General features: G+C 38.5%; 1 protein-coding gene and 1 non-coding gene across 8 annotated transcripts in view; one reads left to right on the forward strand and one right to left on the reverse strand.

Moving 5' to 3' along the window:
- Nucleotides 1–26,230, forward strand: part of CSTPP1 (centriolar satellite-associated tubulin polyglutamylase complex regulator 1) — a 190,542-nt gene that overhangs the window by 104,848 nt on the left and 59,464 nt on the right. The gene's annotated exons all lie outside the window — the stretch shown is intronic.
- Nucleotides 11,368–11,469, reverse strand: LOC131822915 (U6 spliceosomal RNA). The gene has a single exon (XR_009350391.1). It is a non-coding gene; the product is annotated as a U6 spliceosomal RNA (small nuclear RNA).

A 26,230-nucleotide genomic window follows, 5' to 3' on the forward strand; every position in this document is an offset into this window, starting at 1 on the left:
ACAAACCGTAAGTGACTCTTAATCTCACAAAACAAACTGAGGGTTGATGGGGGGAGGGAATTTGGGAGGGGGGGTGGGATTATGGACATTGGGGAGGGTATGTGCTATGGTGAGTGCTGTGAAGTGTGTAAACCTGGTGATTCACAGACCTGTACCCCTGGGGATAAAAATATATGTTTATAAAAAATTAAAAAAATAATTAAAAAATTTTAAAAACCCAGTTGTGTTAGATTACATTCAGTTGGAGAGTTAGATGTGAATGCTTCAGTTAAAGAAACAATGATTAGGGGCGCCTGGCTGGCTCAGTCAGTGGAGCATGCAACTCTTGATCTCAAGGTTATGAATGTGAGTCCTGCCTTGGGTGTAGAGATTACTTGAAAAATAAAATCTTTAATTAAAAAAAGAAATCATGTTTAATACTTAGAAACTCTAAGCAAACCAAGCCAAGAAAGTGGCAATTATTCCAAGAAAAATGAAAAGTTAAGAAGGGATAATTGTACTAATAATATACCTTGCAGCTTGGTTATGAATAATATTTATAGAGCATAAAAATAGAAGTACTGAATATTTTAAGCTAAAGTTGGTTCTATATAGTAGAGTGATTGGAAGATGGGAAGTATGTGTAGGTGGTAAAAAAGGCAATTTGTCATCTTCAATTAAGCGTCCGAAAATAATGTCTAAAACTTAAAAATCAAAAATGAGCAGTATAAACATGTTATTTAAAAAGGAAAAGTGAGAAACAGAAGACTAGCTGAATTTTTTAAGTGGAGTTAGTTAAAAGTGTTATTGCTGTAGTTTGATTTAGAGTCAACTTTGGAGTTTGCAAAGACAGCACACCTTTCAAATGCTTTTGTCAGCAGGGATTCAAGATACAGAGACTGGAAGAGGAAATATGGTCCATAGTTAAATCATGTGAATGGATGGGATCACTGAGGAATGAATGTGTAGTGAGAGGGGGGATAAGGGTAGAACTTTGGGAGATCCTTTTATTTAAAGGGTGAGAGGGGCACATGGGTGGCTTAGTTGGTTAAGCATCTGCCTTTGGTTCAGGCCATGATCTCTGGGTTCCTGGACTGAGCCCTGCATCAGGCTCCCTGTTCAGTGGGGAGCCTGCTGCTGCCATTCCCCACCACCCCTTCCACCCCCCGCTCATATGCTTGCTCTCTCTCTCTCAAATAAAGAAATTTTTAAAATCTTTAAAAAAAAAGAAGAAACATGAAATGCTGAGAATTAATTTCTAACTAAATTGGCATTGCTCAATAAATTGGAAAGCTATCTAAAGTGACCTCCAGAATTTATTTTGGGGCGCCTGAGTGGTTCAATTGGCTAAGTGTCTGCCTTTGGCTCAGGTCATGATCCCAAGGTCCTGGGATCAATCCCCTCATCAGGCTGTCTGCTCAGCGGAGAGCCTGCTTCTGTCCCTCTCCCTCTGCCTGCTACTCCCCTTGTTTGTGTTCTCTCTTTCTCTCTCTGTCAAATAAATAGATGAAATCTTTAAAAAAAAGGGGGGGGGGGGAGGAAGAAGAATCAGGGAAGAAACATCAGAATGTATGAAAAGAAATGGGAAAGTATGACCGTACAGAAACCAAGGAGGAGAGTTCCGAGGAAAAGATGGGCAATAGTATCAGTTGTCACAGGTGGAGAACTAAGAAAAGATCCTTCGAATCTACTACGTTTATTGAGTGATCATTCATAAATTCCAAGAGAATAGTTCAGTTGAATGATGGAAGCGACACTGAAAGGATTATTGAGTGAATGGATAGCTGTGATGAGAAAGAGGGGGATACTGACTATAGCACACCCTTCTGAGAAATGTGGCTTTGAAGAATGAAAGGAGAAGAAAGCTGTAGCGAGTAGTCTCTGAAAGATTTTTTAGATTAAGGGATCACTTAAACATGTGCAGGTAGATAGCAAGGAGTTAATGGAAAAGGCAAGATTAAAGATGCAAATGTAAGGGGATAATTGATAGAGCAAGGTCGCAGAGAAATTGAAAGAACAAGGATTCAGGAGCGCAGGTGGAGAGATTAATCTTAGTAAGAAATAGGAAAGATTCTTTCTCTCAGAGAGGAAAGAAGGAGGTGAGGATTAACTGAAGACAAAAAGAAATATTAAGGCATGGGGGAAGGAAATTGAAGCACTGAAAAAATCAGATGACTCTGGTCTTCTCAGTAAAATCATTTATCAACTTAGAGTTGGGAGTTGGGGCTAAGGGTTAGTTTGGAAATGTGAGAATGGAAAATGTCTGGGGCAGCTGTTGTAAGGAATGCAATACACAGTCAGAAGGAGATGACTAAAAGGATTACCCAGTAGCCATGAGCGTCCAGTTGAGGTTAGATAGTATGGATTTGTAATAAAGCCAATCAAGATGGTTCCTGAACATCCTCCAAGAATTCTGTATCTCCAAAAGTTGTGTTAGTCATCATCTTGGCTGGAGAGGGGTTCCTTGGAGTGTCTTAGGAGACATCCCAGGGTTCAAAAACTTGAGAACAATGCTTGCTCAAGGAGAGTTAATGCTCAGGAGTACCAAAGAGCAGATTTGCCTGTGGGATACTTCCATCTGGGAAGGTCTTACGGGAAGAATCATGGGCAAAGAAAAAGAAATATATTTAAGAGGCTTGAGAAGCAAAGCAGTTTGGTATCAAAAAGATCTATAGCTGCATGTATATCTAGTCACAAATCTGAGGGTGGGAGCATGGTGGAGGACATCTGGATTCAGATAAAAGAAGAGGAGAAGAGAAGTGACATCATCATGGGATTAGACCACAGACTACCTTAGCCAGATGGAAGATACAGATAAAGCATTTTTGATGTAGATCACAAAACTGGACTGAGTTAGGAGAACATGGTGATAGGGATTTCAAATGTCAAGACGTAAGCTCAAAGTCACATTCAGCCAAAAAGCAGCACACATGATTAATTCTTTTTTTTTCTGTTTATGTTTTTCTGATCATTAAAGAAATACTTGCTTATTGTAGAAATTTAGTAGTATGGAAAGGTGTAATGAAGCAGAAAAATAATCACCTCCAAACCCACTACTGACAACACTCAGCATTTATATACTTGCTATTATTCCTAGTGGGTTTTTTGTTTGTTTGTTTTGGGGTTTTGGTTTTTGTTTTTGGTGGGGTTTTTTAGCTTAAACAACAGAAATTTATTTTCTCACAGTCTCCGGCTAGAAGTCTAACTCAAGGTGTCAGCAAGTTGCTTTCTCCTGGGGCCTCTCTCTCCTTGGTCTAATTTTTTTTTTTTATTCATGGGTGTTTTTACACAATATAGATTATGCTGAATTATATTTGTATAACCCTTTTGTTTTTTTTAAAAAAAAGGAGCTTTTTCTAAAATTCTTACATTTAAAATTCATAATTAAATCTCATTTTCTTTTTTTCTTCCTTAAAATTTTAAATCTTTTATTTACCTTCATGTTATCTTCATTTCAGAAGGAGGAAATATGAGCTATGAGTTCTAGATATAATTATAAAAATAGTTTTACCCTTTACTGTTTCCTACTGTTATTTACATTTTTCTGTAGATTTCAGTCAATACTATTAGGCAGGAAAAAGACATAAGAGATAAAAATTTTAAAGGAAAAGGAAAATTACATCATTTTCAGGTGACATGAGTACTTAACCTGGAAAGCCCCAGGTAAGTTGAATCTATTATAAAGAGTATGAAACTTCAGCAAGGCAATTAGACAAAATATACTAACACCATTTATTTATTTATTTATTTTTAAAGATTTTATTTATTTATTTATTTGACAGAGAGTGAGAGAGTATAAGCAGGGGGAGCAGCAGAGGGAGAGGGAGAAGCAGGCTCCCCACTGAGCAGGGGAACCGATGGGGACTCTATCTCAGGACCCTGAGATCAAGACCTGAGCCGAGGGCAGACAACCATCTGAGCCACCCAGGTGCCCCCAGTGATTTATTTAAAAATAATAGCCTTACAGGACGCCTGGGTGGCTCAGTGGGTTAAGCAGCTCCCTTCAGCTCAGGTCATGATCCCAGTGTCCTGGGATGTCCCACATCAGGCTCCTTGCTGGGCAGGGAACCTGCTTCTCCCTCTGCCTCTGCCTGCCACTCTGTCTGCCTGTGCTCGAGCTCTCTCTCTCTCTAACAAATAAATAAATAAAATCTTAAAAAAAAATAAATAATAGCCTTGGCACCCCTCCCCCCCCACGGGTGGCTCAATTGGTTAAGCATCTTCCTTCCACTTGGGTCATGATCCCAGGGTCTTGGGATTCAGTCCCGAGATGGACTCCTTGCTCAGCAGGGAGCCTGCTTCTCCATCTGCCTGCCTCTCCCGCTGCTTGTATGCTCATTTTCTCTCTCTCTCTCTGACAAATAAATAAATGAAAATCCTTATAAAAATAAAAATAGTCTGTATATATTCAGATATGAAGAAAATTCCCTTTTTATAATAGTAAGAGAAGATAAAATACCTAGCAATAAACCCAACAAGAATATCCAGAACTATATGAAGGCTTTAAAACAGTACCGTAAAACCTGAAAGAAGACTTGGGCATATGGAAAGGCATACTGTGTTCTTGGAAAGGAAGACTTGAAAATCATAAAGCTGTCAGTGCTCCTAATTTAATCTATAATTAGCATGATCTCAGTAAAAACAGGATTTTATTTTGCTTGTTTGCTTATTTTGTTAAGACAAGCTGATTGTAAAGATTATACAGAAAAACCAAGTAGACTAGAATAACCAGGAATATCCTGAGAAAAAAAAGAAATAAGGGAGCACTAGCTCCAGATTTAGAATCTATTATAAGGCCATAAAATTTTATTAATAAAATAGCTAACACAAAACACTGTGTCCTAAGTACTGTTCTAAGCTCTTTAGATGAAATAATTCATTTAATCCTCACAACAGCCCATTAGGATGACCTTGCTCAAACTCACAGAGCCAGCAAGTCTCAGAGGTTGAATTTAAACTCAGAAAGCTGGCTCCAATATACATGTTCTTCATCACTCTTCTGTACAAACATTCATTACTGGCACATGAAGAGATAAGTAAAGATCAATGGACCAGAATGGAGAAGCCCCCAAATTGACCCAAATGTGAAATGGTACTAACTTATGTTGGAGGAGGGAGGGTGCTTTAAATCAATGAGCACCAGTAGTAGCCATCTTTTGAAAAGTTGGATTCCTTCCTCACACCTTATATGAAAATAAATTCCAGATGGATCAAAAAATTCAATGTAAAAATTGAAACCATAAATACACTCAAAGAAACCACAGGAAAATGTTTTTATAATCTCACAGAGAGAAAAGCCTTTCTAAATATGAATGACAAAAAACCTGGAAGTCATAAAAGAAACTATTGATGTATTTCATTAGATAAAAAAGGATGAAAAATCTGTATGACAAAAAACAACAACAAACCCTTTATGTAAGAACCAAAGATTAACAACAAACAGGGAGAGGTATTTGCAGCTTATATTACAGATGAAAGACTAATTTCCTTACATACAGAGTTCCTAAAAATCAGTTATAGAAATACTAAAAATTCAGGTGCCCATTTGGCTCAGTTGGTTAAGCAAATGCTTTCCGCTCAGGACATGTGGGATTGAGTCCTGAGTCTGGCTCCCTGCTCAGTTTGGAGTCTGCTTCTCCCTCTTCCTCTGCCCCTCTTCCCTGCTCATGCTTTCTCTCTCTCTTTCTCTTTCTCTTGCTTTCTCTCTTTCAAATAAATGAATGAAGGAAAAATACTAAAAATTCTGTAGAAAATTTAATGAAGGAAATGAACAGAAAACTCACAGAAAAGGATTGTATACATGGTTCTTTAAAAAAAAAAAAATTTAGGAGCACCTGGGTGGCTCAGTCAGTTAAGCGTCTGCCTTTGGCTCAGGTCATGATCCCAGGATCCTGGGATCCAGTCCCATATTGGGCTCCCTGCTCAACAGGGAGCCTGCCTCTCCCTTTCCCTCTGTTTCTCCTCCTGCTTGTAATCGTGCATGTGTGCTCTCTCTCTCTCTCTCTGTCAAATAAATAAGAATAAAATCTTTAAAAATTTTTTTAAATAATAGCTTGAGATAAAATTGAATCCCATAAAATTCACCTGTTTTTTAAAACTTTATTTTTGAGAGGGCAAGAGAGCACAAGTGGGAGGGGCAGACGGGGAGAGAATCTGAAGCAAACTTCATGCTGAGTGCGGAGCCTAATACCGGGCTCCATCTCATGACCCTGAGATTACAACATGAGCCAAAACCAAGAATCAGACACTTAACCAACTTAAGCAACCCAGGCACCCCTACTTTTAAATTATTTTAAAGTAGTCTCCATACCCAACATGGGGTTTGAACTCACAACCTTGAGACTGAGAGTTGCATGCTCTATGGACTGAGCCAGCCAGATGCCCCAAAATTCACCTATTTGAAATGTACAATTTGGTGGTTTTTAGTGTATTCATACACAGTTGTGCAACCATCACCACAATCAATTTTAGAACATTTTCATCACCAGCTCCCCCCGCCCTCCAAAATACCCCATACTTATTAGCAGTAACTCTAATTACTAATTACCTACTACTTTTTCCCCACACACCCACTCATAGCCCTAATTTACTTTCTGTCTCTTTGGATTTGCCTATTCTGGACATTTCATATAGATGGAATCCTACAATATGTGGGCTTCTGTGTCTGGTTTCCTTCACTTAAAATAATGATTTCAAGGTTCATCCATGCATAGTATGTTTCAGATGCATACCTCTTTCCTTTTCTATGACCAAGTAATATTCCATCATGCAGGCGTACCACGTCTGTTTATCCAGTCCGCTGTAGACAGACATCTGGGCTGTTTCTTCTTTTTGGCTATTATGAGTAGTGCTACAATGAACATCTGCATTCAAATATTTGTGTGAACATACATTTTCATTTCTCTTGGGCGTATACCTAGGAGTGGATGCTGGGTCATATGGTAATTCTGTATGTAACTTTGTGAGGAACTGCCTGTTTTCCAAAGTAGCTGCATCATTTTACATTCCCACCAGCAATGCATGGGCTATAGCTTCTCCACATTCTTACCAACATTTGATACCATCTGTCCTTTTTATTAGAGGCATTCTAGTAAGTATGAAGTAGTATCTCATGTTTTTAATTTATATTTATCTGAAGACTAATGATGTCAGGTATCTTTTCATTTGCATATTGGTCATTTGTGTATCTCCTTTGGAGAAATGTTCATCTACATCGTGGTATGTACCAGCCCGTTTGTTCCTTTTAATTACTGAGTAGTATTCCACTATATAAATATAACACAATTTGTTTTTTGTTCACCTGTTAACCATCATGTGAATTATGTGGGTTTTGCTACTTAAAAAAATTTTGAGAACATTTGTCTATAAGTCTTTTTGTGCACACATTTTTTCCCAGCTTTATTGTGATGTAATTGACATGTAATATTATATAAATTTGTGGTGTATAATGTGATGATCTGATATATATGTATATTGTAAAATGATTACCACAATAAGGTTAACACCTCTATTACCTCACATAATTACCTGTTTTTTTGGGGGGGATTTGTTGTTGGTGATGGTGATGGTGGTGGTGGTAAAAACACTTAGGATTAGTAACTCTCAAGTATATAATACAGTATTGCTAAGTATAGTCACCATGCTGTACATTATGTCCTCAGAAATTATTCATCTTATAACTAGAAGTTTATACCCTCTGACCAACGTCTTCCCATTTCTACCACCCCCATTCTTGGTAACCACCATTCTACACTCGATTTCAATGAGTTTGGCTTTTTTAGATTCCATATATATTTGTCTTTCCATATAGCATTTGTCTTTCTCTGTCGGACTTATTTCACTTAGTATAATGCCTTCAAGTTCCATCCATATTGTTGTAGAAGGCAAGATTTCCTTCTCTTTTATAGCTGAATTGTATTCCACTGTATACATATACCATATTTTCTTTATCCATTCATACACCAGCATTTATATTGTTCCTGACTTGACTATTGTGAATAATGCTGTAATGAACATGGGAGTGGTGATACGTCTTTGAAATAGGAATTTCACCTCCTATGGATATAAGCCCAAATACGGGATTGCTGGATTGTATGGTAGTTCTATCTTTATCTTTTTGAAGAACTTCATACTATTTTCCAGAATGACTGCACCAATTTATATTCTCCCCAGCACAAGGGTTTCCTTTGCTCTACATTCTGCTGACACGTTACCTCTTTTTTAATAATAATTTTTATAGATGTGAGGTGATATCTCATTGTGGTTTTGATTTGCATTTCCCTGATAATTAGTGATGTTGACTATCTTTTCATGTATCTGTTGGCCAATAATATCTCTTCTTTGGGAAAGTTATCTATTCAGGTCCTCTGCCCATTTTTAAATTGGGTTATTTGGGGTTTTTTGCTATTGAGTTGTGTGAGTTCCTTATATATTTTGGATATTGATGACTTATCAGATATATGGTTTGCAAATATTTTCTCTCATTCTGTAGGTAACCTTTTTATTTTGTTGACTGTTTCTTTTGCTGTGCAGAAGCTTTTGAGTTTGATGTAGTCCCACTTATTTATTTTTGCTTTTGTTGTTTGTGTTTTTGGTATCACATACAAAAAATCATTGCAAAGACCAAAGTCAAGAAGATTTTCCCCTATGTTTTCTTGTAGGAGTTTAACAGTTTTAGATCTTACATTTAAGTCCTTAATCCATTTCAAGTTAACTTTTGTAAGTGGTGTAAGATAGGGGGTCCAATTTCATTATTTTACCTGAATATCTGCTTTCCCAGCACCATTTGTTGGAGAGACTAACCTTTCTCCATTGAGTATTTTTGGCTCTCTTGCCAAATATTCATTCACTGTATATGCATAAGTTTATTTCTAGGCTCTTGATTCTGTTCCATTGGTCTGTGCAAATGTTTTTATGCCAGTACCATACTGTTTTGATTATGTTGTAGCTTTGTAATCTAGTTTGAAATCAGGAAGTGTGGTATCTCCTGCTCTGTACTTTCTTAGGATTGATTTAGCCATTCAGGGTCTTTTGTGGTTTCATATGAATTTTAGGATTTTTTTTTTAACTGCTGTGAAAAATTCCATTGGAACGTTGCTAGGGATTACATTGAATCTGTAGATATATTTGAGGAATAGGAACATTTTAACAATATTAATTCCCCCAATTCATGAACACAGATATCTTTCTATTTGTTTCGGTCTTCTGTCTCACAGTTTTCAGTGTACAGATTTTTCACCTCTTTCAATAAAATTACTCCTAAGTATTTTATAGTGTTTGATACTATTGTAAATGGCATTGTTTTCTTTATTTCCTTTTCAGTTAGTTTGTTGTTAGTGTATAAAAAATGCAACTGATGGGGCGCCTGGGTGGCTCAGTGGGTTAAAGCTTCTGCCTTCGGCTCAGGTCATTATCTCAGGGTCCTGGGATCGAGCCCCACATCGGGCTCTCTGCTCTGCAGGGAGCCTGCTTCTCTCTCTCTGCCCGTCTCTCTGCCTACTTGTGATCTCTCTCTGTCAAATAAATAAATTTTTAAAAAATCTTAAAAAAAATCTATAAAGAACTTAGCAAACTCAACACCCAAAGAACAAATAATCCAATCAAGAAATGGGCAGAGGACATGAACAGACATTTCTGCAAAGAAGACATCCAGATGGCCAACAGACACATGAAAAAGTGCTCCATATCACTCGGCATCAGGGAAATACAAATCAAAACCACGATGCGATATCACCTCACACCAGTCAGAATGGCTAAAATCAACAAGTCAGGAAATGACAGATGCTGGCGAGGATGCGGAGAAAGGGGAACCCTCCTACACTGTTGGTGGGAATGCAAGCTGGTGCAGCCACTCTGGAAAACAGCATGGAGGTTCCTCAAAATGTTGAAAATAGAACTGCCCTATGACCCAGCAATTGCACTATTGGGTATTTACCCTAAAGATACAAATGTAGTGATCCAAAGGGGCACATGCACCCGAATGTTTATAGCAGCAATGTCCACAATAGCCAAACTATGGAAAGAACCTAGATGTCCATCAACAGATGAATGGATCAAGAAGATGTGGTATATATACACAATGGAATACTATGCAGCCATCAAAAGAAATGAAATCTTGCCATTTGCAACAACATGGATGGAACTAGAGCGTATCATGCTTAGCGAAATAAGTCAAGCAGAGAAAGACAACTATCATATGATCTCCCTGATATGAGGAAGTGGTGATACAACATGAAGGCTTAAGTGGGTAGAAGAAGAATAAATGAAACAAGATGGGATTGGGAGGGAGACAAACCATAAGTGACTCTTAATCTCACAAAACAAACTGAGGGTTGCCGGGGGGAGGGGGTTTGGGAGAAGGGGGTGGGATTATGGACATTGGGGAGGGTATGTGATTTGGTGAGTGCTGTGAAGTGTGTAAACCTGGCGATTCACAGACCTGTACCCCTGGGGATAAAAATATATGTTTTTAAAAAGAAAAAATTAAAAAAAAAAATCTTAAAAAAAAATGCAACTGGTTTTTGTACATTGATTTTGTGTCCTGTAACTTAACTGAATTCGTTTATTAGTTCTAAGAGGTTTTTGATTGATTTTTAATTGTTTTAATTTTCAATTTTTTTAAGATTTTATTTATTTGAGAGGAAGAGTGAGCAAGAGAGAGAGAGAGCACATGAGCAAGGGTAAGGGAGAAGGAGAAGCAGACTCCCTGCTGAGCAGGGAGCCTGACATGGGCTTGATCCCAGGACCCTGAGATCGTGAGCTGAGCCAAAGGCAGAGACACTTAACCGACTGAGCCATCCAGTGCCCCTTGATGGCTTTTTAAAAAATTCGTTCTATACTTGGTGATATTCTCTACAGAGTTTTATTTCTTCCTTTCCAATTTGGATGGCTTCCATTTCTTTTTCTTGCCTAATTTCTCTGGCAAGGACTTCCAGTACTATGTTGAAAAGGCATGGTCTCGTTCCTGATCTTAGAGGGAGAGGCTTCAGTCTTTCACCATTGAGTATGTTAGTTGTGGGCCATAAATGGCCTTTATTTTGTTGAAGTACATTCCCTTCTATACCCAATTTGTTCTGAGTTTTTTCATGAAAGGATGCTGAACTTCATGGACATATGTTTTTTATTTCTCTTGGGTAAATATCTAAGGGTGGAATTGCTGGCAGACTTTTTCCGGAGTGGTTGTACTGTTTTACATGCCCACCAACAATGTCTGAAAAATCCCTATTGTTAACACATCCTTGGTAACATTTGGTGTTTTCAGTCTTCTTTTCCCCCTTAGCTTTATTGAGATATAATTGACACATAACATTGTTTAAATTTAAGATATACAATGTGATGGTTTGATATATGTATGTATTGTGAAGTGATTATCACTATAAGGTTATTTTAGAAAATATGGAGCACTTCACAAACTTGCCTGTCATCCTTGCACAGGGGCCATGCTAATCTGTATCGTAACAATTTTAATATATGTGTTGCTGAAGTGAGCCCAGACTTTTTAATTTTAGCTTTTCTTGTGAGTATTGAGTGCTATCTCGTTATGGTTTTAATTTGCATTTCCCTGATGATTAATGATGCTGAACAGTTTTTAATTGTTTACTGGCCATTTTCTTTGTGAAGTTCCTTTTGAAATCTTCTGCTCAGTTTTGGGTGGGTTGTTTTAATTATTGAGCGGTAGTTCTTTATGTATTCTGGTTGCAAGTCAGATATGCATATTGCAAATATTTCTACCATTCTTTGGGTTGGTTTTTTTTTCCCCTAATGGTGTCTTTCATTGAGCAGAAGTTTTTAAAGTCCATTTGATCAATTTTTTCTTTTATGATTAGTGCCTTCTGGGTTCAGTTTTTAAAAATCTTTGCCTACCCTAAGTTTGGGACAGTATTACCCTACATTTTCTTCTGAAAGGATTAAAAATCTAGCTTTTATGTTTAGGTCTATAATCCATCTTGAATCAATTTTTGTGGGTGGCTTGAAGTTGAGGTCAAGGTTCTTTTTGTACCATCTGGATAGCCAGTTGTTTGTTCCAGCACCATTTGTTGAAAAGGCTTTACTTTTCCTACTTACTTGTTTTTGTTCCTTTGTTTAAAAAAAAAAAAAGTCAATTGACTTTATATGTGTGGGTGCATTTCTAGATTTTCTGTTCTGTTCTACTGATCTATTTGTAAAACTTTAGTCTTGATTACTTTAACTTTATAGTAACGTAGTGTATGCACTTCAGCTTTTACTTTTCCAGTATTGTTTAGGTCATTAGAGGTCTCTTGCATTTCCATATAACTTTGAGAATAAACTTGTCAATTTCTACAACAAGAAAGACAGACAGACAGAAAGAAAAAAAGAAAGAAAGAAAAGAAAACAAAGCAAAGCAATCCTGAGAATAATTTGATTGAGATTTGAAGACTCTGTAGATCAGTCTAGGGAGAATTGTTAACTTCATAATATTGAAACTTCTAATCCATGAACATAGTACATTTTTCCTTGGGTCATCTGATATTTCTCTCAGCAAGGTATTATAGTATTTAATATATAGATCTTACACATTTAATTGAATTTATCCCTAAATATTTCATGTTTTATGCTAATATTATAAACAGTATTATTGTTAAAACTATTTTCTTTACCAATTTTTCATTGCAAGATTATAGAAATATAATTGCCTTTTGTATATTCCTCTTGTATCGTGTGACTTTGTTAAATTCACTTATTAGTTCTCATAGTTTCACTGTAGATTCCTTAGAATTTTCTACATGCAAAATCGTGTCATATGCAAATAGAGGCAGTTTTACTTCTTCCTTTCCAATCTCTGTGGGGTCTTTTTTCTTTATTTATTGCACAGAGTAGGACCTCATTACAATGTTAAATAAATTTGGTAAGAGCAGATAACCTTGCTTTGGCTGGAAAATTTTTAGTCTTTAGAATTAAATGGGAGGTTTTTCATGGATGCACTTTATTAGGTTGAGGAAGTTTACTTTTATTCTTAGTTGGTGAGAATTTTTATTATGAATTAATATTCATTTTTATGTTATTTTTCTGAGTCTATTGAGTAACATATGATTTTTCTCTTTTGTGCTGTTCACGTGGATAAATCCACCTTAGTCATGATTTATTATCATTTCATATGTCATTGGATTCCTTTAACTAACATTTTGTTAGTGATTTTTGTGTCTATCTGCATGAGGTATTTTAGGGTATTAGGAGTCAGGATTATTCTGACCTCATAAGATGAGTTTGGAAGTACTTTTTCTTGTCTTTTCTGAAAGAGTTTATATATGATTGGCAATACTTTTTTTAAGTGCCTCTTTTTCTAAGAAGACTTGAACCTTTAAATTAGGTTTAATATGCTTCTTATCTCTTTTCCTAACAGTTCTCATACATACAATTGTTAGCTTAAATTCTGCCTTTCTTATTGGGCTATAATCTCCATGACAGCATATACCTGTTCCCATGTTCCTAACATTTGGCCAAGTGCCTGGATCAAGGCACATATAAATGAATATTTACTGAATTGTATTAAATTAAAGGGAAAATAAGAGACAAGGAAAACTGAGACTTGTGGCAAAATACTGAAGACAATGTAAGAAGTCTTCCTTTGGGGCGCCTGGGTGATTCAGTGAGTTAAACATCTGACTTTGGCTCAGGTCATGATCTCAGGGTCCTGGGATCAAGCCCTGAGTACTTGTGTTCTCTCTCTCATATAAATAAATAAATTAAATCATTTTTAAAAAGAAATAAAAATTAAAAATACCCTTTTAATTTTTTAGTTTGCTTTTTATTTGAGTATAGTAGACCTACATGTTACATTAGTTTCAGGTACAAACAGAGTGATTCAGTATCTCTGTATATTTTGCTGGGCTCACCACAAGTGTAGTTATAATCTGTCACCATATAACTATTATAATATAATTGACTATATTCTACGATATACCTTTTATCCCCGTGACTTATTCATTCCTCAGCTGGAGGCCTTTATCTCCCACTCCCCTTCACCCATTTTTCCCATCTCCCTACTTCCCTCCCCTCTGGCAGCCATCAGTTGTTCTCTGTATTTATAAATCTGATTCTGTCTTTTGTGTGTTTATTAATTTGCTTTGTTTTTTAAATTCCACATATAAACAAAATTATATGACCTTTGTCTTTCTCAGTCTGACTTATTTTACTTAGCATAATACTCTCCAGGTCCTTCCATCTTGTTGCAAACGGCAAGCGTCCATCCTTTTTATGGCTGTGTAATATTCCATTATATACATATATGATACATATATACATATACACATATACCACATCTTCTTTATCCATACATTTATCAATAGACACTTAAGTTGCTTCTACATCTTGGCTACTGTAAGTAATGTTGCAATAGGGGAGGGTGGCTGGGGGGCATGGAGCAGCTGGGTAATGGACATTAATGAAGGCATGTGATGTAAGGAGCACTGGGTATTATATAAGATTATACATGAATCACTGACCTCTACCTCTGAAACCAATAATCCATTATATGTTAATTAATTGAATTTAAATAAAAAATAATGTTGCAATAAACATAGGAGTGCATATATAAAAGTCTTCCTTATTAAAAAATTACATTGCAGCAGGGTGCTAGGCTGGCTTAGTCAGAGGAGCATGTGACTTTTGATCTTGGGGTCTTGAGCTTAAGCTCCACAATGGATGTAGAGGTTACTTAAATAAATAAAGCTTTAAAAAATCACATTGTGGGGGCGCCTGGGTGGCTCAGTGGGTTAAGCCCCTGCCTTCAGCTCAGGTCATGATCCCAGGGTCCTGGGATCGAGTCCCGCATCGGGCTCTCTGCTCAGTAGGGAGCCTGTTTCCCTTCCTCTCTCTCTGCCTGCCTCTCCGCTTACTTGTGATCTCTCTCTGTCAAATAAATGAATAAAGTCTTAAAAAAAAATCACATTGTGGCAAAAAGAACAATGAAGCCTAGGTGGATGGTATACTATTAATGAATGAAAGAAAAAAAACCAGCATTCACCTCCTATTTTGATTTAGTCTTCTCAGTTAAAGAGGATGCTGTTTGGACTGGAAGAGATAAAGTGAATGGTAGTTCCAGGGAATGAAATCAAACATGACTGGATTGTAAGAGATCACCTAACTGCTTAAAATGAATTCAAGTTCCTGGATCTAATGTACATTCCAGGGTACAAAGATCTAGTAGATAAGCTGGCTGAACCACTGCTGGCAATCTTTAGAAAATGGAAATTGTGCCCATTATGGGGAGGGGTTGGCAGGGAGGAGAGAAGCTCCAAAGATTGAAGTCAGGGAACCCATATTCAGAAGGTCATTTCAGCAGACCGAAGGTTGGTGACCTTGGTATATATCTTGGGTGATATTCTTCAACTATTAAAATGAATAAATACCTGTAGATATTCAGGAAAGGAACCTGTGGTAATGGTAAACCTATCAGAGTTTATTGAAGAAGTGGGGAAGGGGAGGACCAGGGGAGGAGATGGAAGAAAAGGGGAAAGAGAAAGAAAGGGATCCCACACTTGTAGAGTAAGGAAGGCTTGCTTTCAATCCCAGCTCTTTCACCTCTTAATAAAATGACATTAGGCAAGTTATTTAACTTCTTTAAGCCAAATTTTCCTATTGGTAAAGTAGAAATACTTTACCCTACTTCATAGGGTAGTTCTGAGGTTTAAAACAAATAATGTGTCTAAAATGGTTATTTATTGGGGCGCCTGGGTGGTTCAGTGGGTTAAGCCTCTGCCTTCGACCCAGGTCATGATCTCAGGGTCCTGGGATCGGGCCCCGCATTGGGCTCTCTGCATAGCGAGGAGCCTGCTTCCCCCTCTCCCTCTGCCTGCCTCTCTGCCTACTTGTGATCTTCTCTCTGTCAAGTAAATAAATAAAATCTTTAAAAAAATAAAAAAAAATTTTAATGGTTATTTATTTATTTATCAAAACCAGCGATAACGGTCCAGTGATGGGAGTGGTAATGCATGATGGTAATGGCTGTAATACTGAAGGAGGAAGAAATTAAACAGTTAATGAAAATATATTCCCTTTTTTAAGGGATAACTAGATTGGTAAATTAGGAGAAAGCTGTACTTAGTATGGCTATATTCATTATATTTGTTTAGTTTTATTTGAATTTCAGCAGGACATTGACAACATCTCCACAATATCCTTGTGAATAAGCAGAAGGAATATAGCATGGATGATAAATAATTGGTTGAACGATCATACCAGATAGGTTCATATGATCCTAAAGGGACATCTCCAGAAGTGTAATTCTGGATTACATCCTTAGCCATTCTTTTTTTTCCCCCCAATCCATTGTTTGAATGAGGGCATTGATGGCAAGCTAATCAAGTTGGGAGAGATAGCTAAAAAGCTGCCTGAAAGAAACAAGACTTGAAAAGAGATAGTATAATATAGTGGAGTAAATGGGTGTGGTATCATGCATCTGCAACCAATAGCTGTGTGGCCTTGAGTAAGTTAAGTAACCACCTAAGCCTTTGTTTCCTCAGAATACCACTTATCCCATGATGCTTGTGAGAATAAAAATGTATGTGTGTGTGCGTGTGTGTGTGTCTGTGTGTACTAGTTACCTATTGCTTTGCAATAAATTACCCTAAACCTTAGAGACTTAACACAGTAAACATTATTTCACACAATTTCTAAGCATCAGGAATGCAGGAGCAATTTACTTGGATGGTCCTGGCTCAAGGTCCCTCAAAAGCTTGAAGTCAAGGCTTAGGTTGGGGCTGCAGTCATCTGAAGGCTTGCTTGAATAGGGTTTCTAAGCTCACTTGTATCGCTGTCAGCAGGAGGCCTTGGTACTTCACACGTTCCTCATGATTATGGCAGTGGCTTTCCCACAAAAAAGTGATCTCAGAGGAAGAGAGAGCAAGCCGGAAGCCACAGTGCCTTTTATGACCTAGTCTATGAAGTCACATACTGTCACTTTTCTTTTATTCTGTTCCTTAGAAATGAGTCCCTAAGTTTAGCCCATACCGAAGGGAAGAGAATTAGGAACTGCCTTTTGAAGAGAATCAGGAGATTTTGTGGACATATCTTAAAACCACCACAATATAAAAAGTATCCATATAGTGTTTAATACTTAGTAGGTACCATGTAAATGGCACTTATTATTATACTGTAACTAATATATACCTAATACCTGTGCTCTTTACTATAAAGCCATTGTGGGCAGGACAAAAAAAAATCTCATGATTCTTCATATTCCTGGAAAATATAGAGAAAGAAGCATCATATATCACTATAATTCATTACATCTGTTTTGTAAATTAAAATGAATGGGCTATATTGCATTAAAAATAGTACTAATAGGGGCACCTGGGTGGCTCAGTGGGTTAAGCCTCTGCCTTCGGCTCAGGTCATGATCTCGGGTCCTGGGATCAAGCACCGCATCGGGCTCTCTGCTCAGCGGGGAGCCTGCTTCCCCCTCTCTCTGCCTGCCTCTCTGCCTACGCGTGATCTCTCTCTGTGTTGAATAAATAAATTTTAAAAATCTTTTAAAAAAAGAAAAGAAAAGTACTAATAAAAATACAGTTTAGTGATACTTAATGGGTGTACCTAAAACGCATAGTACCAGTGACATGGATAATCTGAATGACAGTTAATCCAAAAATTGATTTTGTTTGGTTTTATACTTATACTTAAATGTAGGTATGGCTCATCTGAGTATTCATCGAATTTTAATTGTGCAGTGTACCAGCTTGTCTTTTTGCGTGTCCTGCTCTCCTTTCCATTTAAGAATGGGCAACAGCTAAAACTGACAGAGAGGGCCCAGTCTACAGCAAGATAAGACTTGCTGTTCACATGCCTTCCCTGAGGGCAAGGAATGATTTGGGAGAAGAATAAACCAACAAACAAAAAAGTATTTTATCAACAAAGGGCTCAATTAAGCAGGAGAATTAATGTTGAGAGTAAAAATGTTAAAGCAAGAATTAGTATAGCTAAATCGCTGGGTAATCTAGATTTCCTCTGTTTATGTATACATTTGTATACATATGGGTATAGAATAGCCATCATTAGCCTCAAGGGTTGTCTGATGTTCATCGTAAACAAAAACATAAGAACTCTTCCACTCCAGGTGGACAGTAATTTAATGGGTCACTTTGAGAAGACAAGATCATTAAATAGAAGATATCGTCACATCTTAAACTGATTAATTTTCTAGAGGGTTTTTTTTTTTTCTATTTTGATTTGCATTAAACGTTAGATCCTCAGGCTAATGTCTGACATGGTTGAACTCTCTTTAATATCTTACCAACATAGCAGTCTAACTTCTAGGGTGTTCAAAACATAGTCACTAATTTAAAAGTACGTAAAAATGGTCCCTGAAGAGCCAGTGTTTACAGAGTTTATATGTGTCTTCCTAGACGAGTCAGGAAGTCTCCTGAGAGTTTCACAGGGAGCGTCTTATAAATGCATAATCTTCAAATACTGATCAGGTCACCAACTGCAGATTTAAAAAAAGTAGTGAGGGGGCGCCTGGGTGGCTCAGTGGTTTAAAGCCTCTGCCTTCGGCTCTGGTCCTGATCCCAGGGTCCTGGGATCCAGCCCCGAGTCGGGCTCGCTGCTCAGCAGGGAGTCTGCTTCCCTTCCTCGCTTCCCTTCCTCTCTCTCTGCTTGCCTCTCTGCCCACTTGTAATCTCTGTCAAATAAATAATAAATAAAATCTTAAAAAAAAAAAAAAAAAAGTAGTGCGAGGGGTCTAAAATATTGCTAGCCTAACGACTAAACTAGGTTACTGGACCCAGTTGCAACACAGTGCAGTGGCTTCCCACACAATACCAAGGAATTCGTAGACACCAGCAGGGTGTCCAAGAATTCAGCTGAATTCACCTCAATTCCGATACTATCAACCTGGAGATAGCATCCGATTTCAGAGGTTAAGTGTTCTGGCCTACAAGCCTGCCCACCACTGCCTTACTTCAGTTGTTATCTGTACTTCTGACCAATTAACTCTAAATCCGAGGTTCCGAGGACTTCCTCCTCAGGTCTGAGTGATTTGCTAGGGCAGCGCTCGGAACTCAGAGAAGGTTTTTACTTAATAGACTATCAGTTTATTATAGAAGGATATCACTCCAGTACTGCCCGATAGAAGAGAAACATAAGATAAGCTTTGGGGAAAGGGCATGGGGCTTCCATGCTCTCTCCCCCTGCACCACTCTCCCCAAATCTCCACTCTCAGAACCCCATCCTTTTGGATTTCTATGAAGGCTTCATTACATAGGCATGGTTGATTAAATCATTGGCTTTTGGCAATTGAACTCTTACCTCCAGGCCCTCTCCCCTCCCCAGCAGTAAGGGGATGGGACTGAAAGTTCCAACCCTCTAGTCACAAGGTTGGTTCTGGCAATCACATCCTTATGTGCTTTCAAAAGTCTGAACAATAATTAAAAATAAATGAATATTCTTTAAAAAAAAAAAAAAAAAGAAAAGAAAGAAAGAAAGTCACCTCATTCATAAACAAAAAACATGTTTATCCCTCTCAACATTAAGGAAATCCCAAGGGTTTTGGGAACTGTGAGACAGGAATTGAGCCCTAAGACCAAATATATATGAGAAATATATTTTTGGTTATCCCAGTGACCAAAATATATTTTTTATAAATCATATGTCACAGCCACACACCAACAATCATGATAAATGTTATCAGAAAGGGAGTCACTAGGGATCCAAATAGTGAAGAGAAAAATCCATATTAAAAGCAGTGTTTTAAGGTCATTCACCATGTAGGGGACAAATAAATGATTTTATTCATCTTTTTGCTCTTTGAGGATATCTTTCTGTAATGCTCCAGGACAATAAGCCATATGCATAATGTTAAGCCAGGATGATTAAGCAAAAGGTAACCATGTTCACTATTACCTTTTTGGTAAGACAAGGAAGTTTGTGATATAGTTTAGAGATACTTCTGTCAAATATGCTTAAAGTTGGAAAAAAAAATTTGACATTTGAGTAAGCTTTACTTATTAAACAGAATGCACATAGAAGGGGTGACTAGAGGCCTCTGGAAATACTGCGTACTGATTTAGCATCATGAAGGTTGCGCATCCTATTCTGTGAATAATAAAATAATTATAATAATGACCATCATTTAAATGGGTCAGGAACTGTGTTAAATATTTTCACGCATTATAGAATTGAATCTTCTCAATCACCATTTGAGTAAAAATTATCATCTCTGGTTAAAAACAAGGAAATTGAAGCATAGCAGATAAGTTGTCCCACATTGTTTAAATAGTAAGTGGTAGAGCCACAAGGAAAGTGAGATCTGAGAGCCTCCATCCAAGTTTACTATCTTAGTCTAAGTGTTTATGGTGACAAGGAATACCGTTTCGAGGGAGGAATGGTATTGTAACTTCCAGTTTATTTTCAAAGAATAAGTGAGGATCCTCTCCTTTATTTCTTATTTATGACCCTTTGTTTTTCTCTCACCCTGTGGTAAACTGAATAATGGCAGGGCACCCAGAGATATCCAGTTCCTAAGCCCTAGAACCTGTGGATGCCATTTTATATGGTGAGAAGAACTTTGCAGATAGGATTAAATTAAGGATCTTGGGACGCCTGGGTGGCTCAGTGGATTAAGCCGCTGCCTTCGGCTCAGGTCATGATCTCAGGGTCCTGGGATCGAGTCCCGCATCGGGCTCTCTGCTTGGCGGGGAGCCTGCTTCCCTCTCTCTCTCTCTCTCTGCCTGCCTCTCCATCTACTTGTGATTTCTCGCTGTCAAATAAATAAATAAAATAAAATTAAAAAAAAAATAAATTAAGGATCTTGAGATGGGGAAGATTATCCTGGATAATATAATCACAAGAGTCCTTGTAAGAAGCAGACAAGGTTTGATTAATAGAAGAGGAAAAAAGCAGTGGGAAAGCCAAAGGCAGGGAGAGGAAAGGGCCACAAGCCAAGGAATGAGGACAGTCTCTAGAAGGTATGAGAGCCGGGGCACCTGGGAGGCTCAGTGGGTTAAAGCCTCTGCCTTTGGCTCAGGTCAGGGTCCCAGGGTCCTGGGATCAAGCCCGCATTGGGCTCTCTGCTCAGCGGGGAGCCTGCTTCCTCCTCTTCTCTCTCTCTGCCTGCCTCTCTGCCTACTTATAATCTCTGTCTGTCAAATAAATAAATAAAATTAAAAAAAAAAAAAAAACATGTATAAGAGCCAAGGAAATAATCTCCCCTAGAACCTCCAGGAAGAACCAGCCCTGCTGGCACCTTGGTTAGCCCTATAAGACATGTTGGATTTATGGCCTCTAGAACTGTTAAGAGAATAAATTTAAGTTGTTTCTTTTTTTTTTTTTTTCAAGATTTTATTTATTTATTTGACAGACAGAGATCACAAGTAGGCAGAGAGGCAGGCAGAGAGAGAGGGAGGCAGGCTCCCTGCTGAGCAGAGAGCCCGATGCGGGACTCGATCCCAGGACTCTGAGATCATGACCTGAGCTGAAGGCAGCAGCTTAACCCACTGAGCCACCCAGGCGCCCCAGTTTAAGTTGTTTCAAGCCACTCAGTTTGTGGTAATTTGTTACAGCAGCCTGAGGAGTCTAATATACACCCCGTATTACTGGCTTCATGGCTAATTTGCTTCATACTCTGTCCTTGTGTTTTTCCTGTGCTTCGTAATTATTTTATTACTTTCCTGAATGCAGCTGTAAAGGGTGTGAATAACATACATGTAAAAGCACTATTTCAGATCAAGTTGAAGGACGAGTATAAGGAATTGAGTTAAACTACTATAGGCTATTGGTGCCCCTCCGCCTCCATTTTGTTCGGCCTGCAGGGACCTTAAACTGACACTAGTCCCCTCATGCCAGCAAATGCTCTAGATAGCAGCTGGCAGAGTCACAAGCAGTTGAGTTCCTGATATGACTTCCCTAACAACCTTGTGATCAATAGTCTGCCCTGGCTCCCAGGGCCTTCCCCTTGCGCACTCCTTAAAAAGACCCCCATGGAGCTCACTAAAGCCGCACTCTTGGTTTGAATGGACCAATCCAGCCTTAGCCTGGAAACCCCAAAGCTCTCCACTCACAGACCCTAACAAAGGCATGTTGTCCCAGGTCCCAGGCATGTTGTCACTCTCTCTCTCTGCACCCCACCTTAACCTCCCTGTGTGGCCCCTCAAGGTGCACTTTTTCCTTCCTCCAGGACCTGCTGGAAATAAACATATGAATTTTCAGTTTTTCTTGTGGTCTGCTGTTGAACCAAGACTCACCATCTAGCACCCTGTGCTCCGCCTGTTAAATGTTAATTTAACAAAGTCATAGCAAAGAGATATTTTGAGAGAATATCCCGAGGCTATCCCATATCCCAGCCTTTCCTATGGCTGCAGTGGAAAAAGGTAAATGTTGCTAGGTATATAATGAAAGGGATCTTTCCAGATGAGGGATCAACACACTTAGAGAGAAATGTTAAAGAACAAGAATCAAACTAATTAATCATGACCCACATCTCTGACTAGAAATGCAATCGGTTTCTCCCACTCCTACCGCTCTTTATTATAAAAATTTTCAAACCTGCAAGAAAGTTATGAGAGTATTATAAAGGCTTCTGTTTGCCCTCTACTTGGATTCACCAAACGCTAACATTTTTTTATGTTTGTGCACGATAGATGGTTGATTGATAGACAGATAGATCGATCATTTGAAACTAAGAGGAATCCTGATACCTTACCCTGACATCGTTCCAGGAGTGAAGGGCATTCTCCTATTATCCTACATAACACTGATGTTATTATCACGTTTAGGAAATGAACACCAGGGGTGCCTGGGTGACTCAGTTAAGCATCTGACTCATGATTTTGGCTCAGGTCTTGATCTCAGGGTCACGAGATCAACCTGGAGCCTGCTTAAGATTCTCTCTCTCCCTCTGCCCCTCCCCACCTCTAAAAAACCCCCAAAACAACAATTCCGTAACACCATCTAACATCCAGTGCAAATTATAATCTCCCCCAATTGTTCTCAAATATATTTAGCTGTTTGTTTTCTGACCCAGGATAGAATCAAGGTTTACACATTGTACTTGGTAACATCTCTTTAGTTCCTTATAATCTGCAATAAATCCTCTGCTGTTTTGTTTTTCATGACATGTTTTCCTTGTTTTGCCTGACCTTCCCTGCACCCACATGTAAACACCACAGAGACAGGGATTTCGGCCCCTTTTGTTCATTACTCTGTCCTCTGCATTGACAGCGGTGCCTGGCACACATTAAGACTTAGTAAATATTTGTCGAATAAATAAATGAGTGAATGAATAAGTACCACGAGTAGAAAGAGTGTCATGAAAGGTGATTTAGAGGATGCCAAGGGGACTGAGAAGCCAATCTATTGTTTGTATATAACTCTTACCTCTGTGTTCCAGGTAGAAGGGTTCCAGGCTGGGGAAACAGACTCATTTTACAACCAAAATGGGAAAATATAAAATAATAAATACTAAAAAAAAAAAAAAATTAAAGCACCCCAAAAATTGGTCAAGAAAAAGAGGCATGATAACATGCACCTTAACAATGAAGCTATGAGAGACTTGCATTGAATCTTGAGCAAAAAGAAGATGTGTTTCTCAAGAAGCTAAATTAGCCTGGGGTTGATACAAAAAGAACAGAGGCTATAAAGAGAAGATGTTTGTTTTGCTCTATGTATCCATTCTTTCATTCAGCAAGTATTCATTGAGTGCCTGCTGTATATCAGGCACTGTATCATAGGTTCCTGGGGGGTCACTTTTTTTTTTCTTTTTTTTAAAGATTTTATTTATTTATTTGACAGAGAGAGAGAGAGAGAAATCACAAGTAGGCAGAAAGGCAGGCAGAGAGAGGGGGGAAAGCAGGCTTTTTGCTGGGCAGAGAGCTCGATGTGGGGCTTGATCTCAGGACTCTGAGATCATGACCTGAGCTGAAGGCAGAGGCTTAAACCACTGAGCCACCCAGACGCCCTGGGTCACCTGTTTTTTAACCATACACTAATAGTAGAAAGATTCATTTTGGAATGAAGAAGGTAATCATCACAGGACTAAAACTGTCATGTTATTTGGAGATGTTTTAATTGTAGTGATTGACTTCAAAATGGCTTGTTTTCAGCTCATCACTCTAATTAGAGAAACACGTCTCTGAGGGTAAATGACCTACCAACAGCATGACCAAATGCAGCAATCATTGCACCTTCTTCCCAAGAGAACCTTCCCATGATGGTTTAGATCAGCCTGAAGAGCCTTTTATGACACTTAAAAACAAGTAAGGGGAACAGAAAGGACTGTGCTGGATCAGGTTTTTAAAGGCCGTAAGGGGTGAGTCTTGTTTCAGCTGCCAGTGTTAGACAGACAGGATTTCATCTATGAACTTTGTTCTCTTGTCCAACTCCAGTTTCCACAGGTTTCTGTTTTCCTTTGCTCTCCAGTCAAAAGGAAAAATACTCACAAGATTATTAGAAATACTGGAGCAGTAAATTGTTTGAGGGACTTGAAACACCCTTTTTTCTCTGCCTTCAAAGCTTTAAATGATACTTGCTTCATTGAAGCTTACAGATCATTAAAAACAGGCCTGCCAGGGTGATGTAATACAAGTTTCAGCTTCAAAAAAAAAAACAAAAACAAAAAAAACTCTACTAAACTAATCTTTGAGTCAAGAAGAATTTTTTCTTTTCTAATTTTAGTATTTGGGGACATTTCAGCACCTTTTCACCACCTACCATATATCAAACTCCCATATCTTCCTTAAGCCAGAAGTGAACCTGGTGTCCCCTCTCACAACTATGAATTTCTTCTGGCTCATTTCAAATATGTTATTATTTGCTCACTTTTTACATTGCAGAGCAGCTCCCAAGGGCTAGTGTCCTGGAAAAACAGAAACAACCTAGAGGAAGAGTGGTAGTAATGAGGACATCGAGAGTACTATCGCAAACCTGAATTTTTTGCATCTTCGTGGCTTCAGTTTAGAGAAACTGTAGTTTGGCAGAGATGAGGCTGTCTCCAATTTGACCCCTGGTTCGGCTAAAAACTACATAACAACTAAGGATACCCCACTTCCTGTTACTTACAGGGAAAGAAACATGAAAGGGCCAGACTCACAAAAAAAGGAAATAACATCTGTTGCGTGCCTACAGTGAGGTAGTCATTGTGAAAGGCACTTAATAATTAAGTTATGGTTCATACAGTAGCACCCTTAATCCTCACCACAACCTGCGAGGTGCGACAGTGGTGCCCCCTTAGGTGTGGTTTTGCTTTCCACAGTTTTGTTACCACGATCAACAGGGATCCGGAAACAGAGGCTCCTTCTACAGGTAGTCAGAAGGGCAGTGGTAGCCTGACACTGTATCACTGTATTGTCTTACCATGCAGGCATTTTCTCATCTCACATCGTGACAAAAAGAAGGGTAATATAGTACAATAAGATATTTTGAGAGAAAGAGAAAAACCACAGTCACGTAACTTTTCACAAACTGTTACAGTTTATTGTCATAATTGTTCCATTTTATTATTAATTATTTTCGATCTCTTACTGTCCTAATTGATAAATGAAACTTTATACCACCGATGTGTATGTATAGGAAGAACCACATATAGATTTCAGGCATCCACTGGGGATCCTGGAATGTATCCCATGATAAGGGGGGGATTAAAGAAAAATTAAAAGAAGGCGGGGGATTACTGTATTATCCCTACATAATAGACAGGAAACCTGGGGCTCACAACTAATTTGTTCAAGGACATACAAGAAATAGTAGAGAAGAAATTCTAAAACTGATTGTGTTTGGCCTCAAAGTTGCACCCTTGCCACTACCTCTTCCTTCCTCCTTCCCTGACCAGTCCTTCCCATTGTCCCTTGGTCCTCAGCTTAAATGTTGGAATTTCCCAAGGTTCCATACTTGGTTCATTGCTTTTCTCATGACACAGTTATTGGGCAGTCTTGCCTCTTTTGGCTTTTCCCACTACCGTAGGCAAATGACTCCAAAGTCTATATTTCTAGCCCTAAATGCCTCCTGAGCACCAGTCCCGCACATCCAGGGTCCTGTCAGTCTCATACATCTCTATTTGTGTGTCTGACAGTTACGTCGTTTCAACACATCAGAAACAGAACTCCTCACCATCACCCTCGGATCTACCTCTTCTCTTGGGTTCCCCGTGTCAGTTCCCAGAGTTATACTCTTGTCATTCTAGACTCCTTTCCTCTCCCATTTCACACGTAGTCAGCTAAAAAGTCCCACTGATCCTACTTTACAACAGTTCTTGGATCCCTGACCTTTCCCTTTGATTCCCATTATCATTACCCCAGGTCTCACTTCA

This window comes from Mustela lutreola, chromosome 1 (genome assembly GCF_030435805.1).
Source record: "Mustela lutreola isolate mMusLut2 chromosome 1, mMusLut2.pri, whole genome shotgun sequence".
NCBI classification, from domain to species: Eukaryota; Metazoa; Chordata; class Mammalia; order Carnivora; family Mustelidae; genus Mustela; species Mustela lutreola.